This window comes from Phoenix dactylifera, chromosome 10, assembly GCF_051530095.1.
Source record: "Phoenix dactylifera cultivar Ajwa chromosome 10, Ajwa_hap1_PhDact_Kaust_v1.1, whole genome shotgun sequence".
NCBI lineage: Eukaryota > Viridiplantae > Streptophyta > Magnoliopsida > Arecales > Arecaceae > Phoenix > Phoenix dactylifera.
Genome location: NC_143199.1, coordinates 18,314,137 through 18,320,488, shown reverse-complemented (window position 1 = coordinate 18,320,488; position 6,352 = coordinate 18,314,137).

The window sequence follows — 6,352 nt, the reverse complement described above, 5'->3', positions numbered from 1 at the left end:
GTTGGTCGGCCAAGGCTGGCGCAAGCCGAGGCGACCGGTCGGGGCTTCAGGCTAGTCTGCTCCCGGGATGATCATCAGGTTAGCCTGGCATCTGAGGGTTGTCAGGCCTCAGGAAATTCCGCTCGTTGGTCGGCCAAGGCTGGCGCAAGCCGAGGCGACCGGTTAGGGCTTCAGGCTAGTCTGCTCCCGGGATGATCATCGGGTTAGCCTGGCATCCGAGGGCCGAGCCTCGGGAAATTCCGCTCGTTGGTCGGCCAAGGCTGGCGCAAGCCGAGGCGACCGGTCGGGGCTTCAGGCTAGTCTGCTCCCGGGATGATCATCGGGTTAGCCTGGCATCCGAGGGCCGAGCCTCGGGAAATTCCGCTCGTTGGTCGGCCAAGGCTGGCGCAAGCCGAGGCGACCGGTCGGGGCTTCAGGCTAGTCTGCTCCCGGGATGATCATCGGGTTAGCCTGGCATCCGAGGGCCGAGCCTCGGGAAATTCCGCTCGCTGGTCGTGCGCCTGTCGCTTGCCGTCCGACGGGATTTCTTCGTGGCCAGCTGCGATCGTGTTTCTCCTCCTCTCCAAGCGTTGCCTGGGGAACACCAGATGGGCATTAAATGCTAATTGAGGGGTTACCTGGGAAATCGGATCGCCAGTTGCTGCTTGCGAGGAGTGTCAGTTAAGCGGCCGCGATACGCGCGTTCTTCGAGGCGGATGCGGCCTGGGCGCGAGCGGAGAAACGTGGACCTAGGGGTACAGGCCACCCGGAGTGTCCTGCACAAAGAATGCGATTAAGGAGAATGACGCTTAGAAAATCGCGGGAAGATACGCCTCGAGAGCCGGATCGGCTCCGGATTCAATGCGCCCGCATTTATTGGAGCCACCCGCATCGGAACGACCGGGGGGCTGCAGTTTGGCTATAAATATAGGTGCAGGTGCGATGGAGCCTGCCAAGCCGGAGCTGTTCAGATTGCCATGGATCGTGGGCCTCCTCTCCGGCGCATGGTTGAGAGACCCCTATCGAAGGAACGGGAGGCGCGCCCTTCGCGACTTCCGCCAACTAGCCGTTTCATCTGGGATCAACAAGGAGGTTCTCCCCGGCGGAACTCCGCTCTAGGCGTTTCATCCGGGATCACGTCTCCCCTCCTTGAAGTTCGGCCTCCCGATTGAGCTCCGCACCAGACGCTTGATCCGGGACCGCGCCTCCATATGCTCTTCTCCCTTGTATTCCTTCTCTCCCCTAACACTGGGGAGGACCGGAATATCCCTTGGAGGTGGCGTTCCCCTGGAGGCAGCGGGAGCTTCTTCTGCGGCGGCTCCTCATCTTTTTCGTGAGGCGTGGATGGTGCCTCTGGGTAGGAGCAGTGTGGACTTCTCCTTCGTCCACTTCTTCTTCATCCGCGCTGGCTCTTCGTCTTTTTCGTGAGACGCCGATGGCGCCTCCGGTTGGAAGCACCCACTTCCGGCGGGATTGCAGCCGCTTCAGATGGAGGTTTCGGGATCCCAGATCTTCAGCTCCTCGGAGTCTCCACCTCTTCTTTACTTTCTTTACACCCTAATTCCCCTCTGGGAATTCCTTGTAATCATACGAGCACGCCATTGTAACCAGAAATTATTGAAATGAAAAGTGTTATACATTTTTGAACTGTCTTTCTGGCATTGTCGTTCTACTGGTAATACATCCGCAGGTTAGCGGAATTCCAGCTCCTTGGAATTTCTCGACCATCTAGGGCCTCCAACTGGTAGGAGCCAGGTCGGTTTACCCAGCAAACCCTATACGGGCCTTCCCAATTTGGCGCTAGCTTCCCACCTTCCGCAGGTTGAGATGCTTTAGCTCGCCTTAGCACCAGATCTCCGATTCTGAAAAGCTTCGGTCGGACCTTGGAGTTGTAATATCGGGCCACCCTCCGCTGATACATCGCCATCCGAACCTGCGCCATTTCCCTCGCTTCTTCCAAGAGATCCAGGTTCCCTCGGAGTTGCTCCGAATCGGCCTCGGGTCGGTGCGCGGCCACCCGAGGTGAGGGGAGTCCGAGCTCCACGGGGACAACGGCTTCCGTGCCATAGGTTAGGCTGAAAGGCGTCTCCCCGGTAGGGGTCCGATGCGTGGTCCGATACGCCCAAAGGACATTCTCGAGTTCTTCGACCCAAGCTTGCCCCGTCCGACCGATTCGCGCTTTGATTCCTTGGAGGATTGTCCGATTTGTGACCTCGGCCTCGCCGTTGGTTTGGGGATGCGACACAGATGTGAACCGATGCTCGATCCCGAACTCCTCGCAGAAGTCACGGAAATGCTTGTTGTCGAACTGTCGACCATTATCCGAGATGAGGACCCGAGGTACCCCAAATCGGACAATGATGTTCTTCTTCACGAACTTCCGGACTTGCGCCTCCGTGATAGTGGCCAGCGGCTCTGCCTCCACCCACTTGGTGAAGTAGTCGATTGCAACAATCAAAAATTTCCGCTGAGCTGAAGCGACGGGGAATGGTCCGAGGATATCCATTCCCCACTGGGCGAAGGGCCAGGGTGCAGTGATTGGTGCCAAGGGGACAGAAGGGACTCTCTGGACGTTGGCGTAGCGCTGGCAGGCGTCGCATTTCCGTACATGATCCTTTGAGTCCTCCAACAAGGTAGGCCAATAATAGCCTTGCCTCATGATCTTGTGCGCCAAGGACCTAGCCCCCAAGTGTGATCCGCAAACGCCTTCGTGGACTTCGCCGAGGACGTAGGCCGCTTCCGAGGGGCGGAGGCACTTTAAGAGGGGGGCGGATGTTTTGTGCAACAATTGTCTGGACAAGCTCATCTTTTGGAAGGCCTCGTAAAACAAAATATCAGCTGAGCTTCCACTATCCACAAGAACACGCCTTACATCATAGTTTGCCATAGTGAGGGAGATCACCATGGCGTCATCGTGGGGGGTCTGAACCCCCTTTACATCTTCATCACAAAAAGTGATTACATTACCGACCCTCTGCCTCTTTGCGACGGCTGCCCCTGACGCTTCGGTCGAGCCCCCTGCGTTCCTCTCGGGCCGGGGGCAGCCCACAGTGATAGTGTGGATCACGCCCGCGACGGGTCGATTCTGCTCCCGAGGCTCCTGAGGGGCCGGGTCGGCCGGACGCGGGTCTGCGGGGGGACGTCGGTCGTTCACATATCGACCGAGACGCCCTCGGCGGATGAGAGCCTCGATCTCGTCCCGAAGCTGGAAGCAATCTTCGGTGTCGTGGCCGTGGTCCCGGTGGTACTCACAGTACGCCCGAGAGGGCCTCCTCCCAGGAATCTTCTTCATCTGTCTCGGGACCGGGAGGTCCTCCCGCCCCTTGATTTCCATGAGGATCTGGGCCCGGGGAGTCAGGAGAGGAGTGTACCGGTTGAAACGTCGGGGCGGAGAACGAGGGCGTAGGGCGCCGTGGTTCCTCGCCGGCGACAGGCTTCTGCGCCGACGTTGAGGCGTCGGGCTCCTCCTCTGGCGTGCCTCTTTTCGCCTTTTCTTCCTGAGCTTTGGAGGGATCTCGGCGGCCTCCTTGCTCCGGTGGGCGGCCGCCTCCTCGGCGTCCGCATACTGGTTCGCCCGGGACAACAGCTCCGGGAAGCTCCGCGGCAGGCGTTTGTCCAGGGAGAAGGTGAGTCTGCCCTTTCGGAAGCCACGCTTCAGGGCTGAAAGAGCCACCTCCTGGCTCAGGTTCCGGACTTCCAGCGTAGCCTTGTTGAAGCGAGTAAGATAATCCCGCAAGCTTTCTCCCTCGTTTTGCCGGACATCAAAGAGGGAGTCGGAGACCAGTCGCCGACGGCGAAATGGGTGATGAAGAGGCGAGTAAACTGGTCGAAGGACTGGATTGAGTTAGCCTCCAAGCCGGCGAACCACGCCCTTGCCGGGCCACGGAGGGTCGCCGGGAAGGCCTTGCAGAGGAGATGATCTGATGCTCCGTGGAGGAGCATAAGGGTCCTGAAACTCTCGACGTGATCCCGCGGGTCCGCCGCCCCGTCATAGGGCTCGATCGCCGGCATTTTAAACCCCGGCGGATTCGGGGTCCGCAGGATCCTCGAGGCAAGCGCCGGCTGGGAGGAGATCTCCAAGTCGGCGAAGGGATCTTTGGAGTGGCCCTTCAGGACCTGGAGTTGTCGGTGGAGATCGTCCACCCGCCGGTCCAGGGAGCGCGACCGATGGGTGGGAGACAAGGAGCACCGAGAGGGGGACCGACTGGAGCGCGGGTTCCTTGAGGACTGGGGGGTCTGGGAACGCGCCCGGGCCCGCCTCTCGTACCCCGCGCAGCTCCGATGGGAAGGTCCCGGCAGAATGGACCGTGCTCGAGAATCTTCCTCGCGCCGGTGCTCCTCCCCATGGGAGAGGAAGGAGCGCGGGTTGAGGAGGACAGGTGAGCGCTCAGGAAGCAGCGGCTCCTGGGCCCGCTGCGGCGCCCGAGACATCACACCCTGCAGGTTCTGCACTGCCTCCGCGAGGGTGCGAACCTGCTGGGCTAACTGGTCGAACTGAGCGGCTTCGACCATCTGAATGGGAGGTGGAGCGGTGGAGTGTTGCTGAGAATGTGTTGGAGACGCAGCGGCCTCCCGGCCGGAGGCGCGAGAGGCCCCGCGACCGGAGGCATTGGAAGCTCCACGACCACCTCGCCGTGCCATTACGATCGCTCTGAGATTCGGGCCCTTCCTCTAGCGCCAACTGTTGCTGGTGGTCCAAACCGAGAACGATTGGCACAGCGGTGTGAACGGGATTCCGTCTGAGTTGCCTTGGTTGGTGTTGATTGCGCTCCACCTTCCACCGGGAAACCTGCAAGCAAGCCTCGCACCACCACTGGGGTAGTGGGGGCCCTCCGACGATCAAGTCAGAGGAGATTGGAGGAGAAGGAGAGATAATAGTAGCAAGTAGGAGAATGCTCTGGAAGTTCTTGCTTACCTCCCCCCTTCTCCCCCCAGCCGCATATATACCAGGCTGGGGGGTCCTTCTGGGGGGTTGGTCATCGTGTGGCACGATGGAGTTGCCACTGACATGGCCGTTACAGGGCGTAGTGGAGCTCCGCTTTGTACGGCTGTTACAGGAGATCGTGGAGCAGCGCCGGATACGACCGTTGCAGGGAGTAGTGGAGCAGAGGGTCGCGGCGTGCTTCAGGGGAACAGCCTGTCGTTGTCGAGAGATTGCCGACTCGGGGTCGGATTGCTGGATCAAGGGGCAGCCGACTCGGGGTCGGGCTGCGAAGCCGAAGATATCCGACTCGGGGTCGGACTGCTGGATCAAGGGGCCGCCGACTCGGGGTCGGGCTGCGAAGCCGAAGATATCCGACTCGGGGTCGGGTTACTGGATCAAGGGGCAGCTGTAGTCTTCTTGGGCGCGCGTGCCGGTCACGTGGGGCATGGTGGCTGAGTTCCCCCGTAACAGTAATCAATAACTATAATAGGAAGCATGCAAAGTATGATGAGAAGTGTGACAAGGTTGATAATGATGATAACTATATGCCAAGGCGATGTTAGCCATGAGGATATTATACAAGAGCCCCTACCAAACATTATGGCACAAGATAATAGCTTTATAGCTGAAGTATGTGAGAGTATACATGATAAGTTAATATAATAGATACGTATTGGAGCATGTTAGTGCAACCTTCTTTTGATGAAGCATGGTTAACAATTATTTACTTTATTTATTTTATTCACATTAGCTATATACAAAAAATATGTATTTGCATCATTATTCTCATTTGTCTTATATCTAAACAATTTTAAAATTATTTTAGATATTTATCCTTTTTTATCATTGTCATTCAAAAGCAACTTTTGAATTTGTCAACTCAACACAAAGCAAACTACTTCTATAGCTTCAAAACAACTTTTGAATCTTCACAATCAAATGCTTTTATAACAAAAAAACTATTTTGCTCGAAAACAGTTTTTTCATAATGCAGCTTTTACCAAAAATTGTTCTTTGGCCCAAAGCTACACCATCCCCAAACAGGCCCTATGACTTGCAATCCAAGCATATTCAATGGACATTCTAGTGAGCTAATAAACAAAAGAATGAGCCAGATATGTGAATTTGATAATATTGAAAGGGGAAATCTGTCAAACCTTTTAAATTTGGTAGTTTTGGTAGGCTGGAGAGAGTACTGCTGAACCTTTTAACTTGAGATTAGTAATGGAATCTATAAGATTAAAATATTTAACAGATAAAAAGATAAATCGTAGAATACATTGTTTTAACATTTATCAAAAATATCATTGAAGACACGACTTTTTAGATAATATTGTAAAAAAGAAGAATATTTTATTAGTAAATTTGATGGAAAGAATCTGTACTCCTCTATGGATCATGATAAAAGTATCTGATGCCTCATCTAACCATACTTCAAAACCTAAGCAC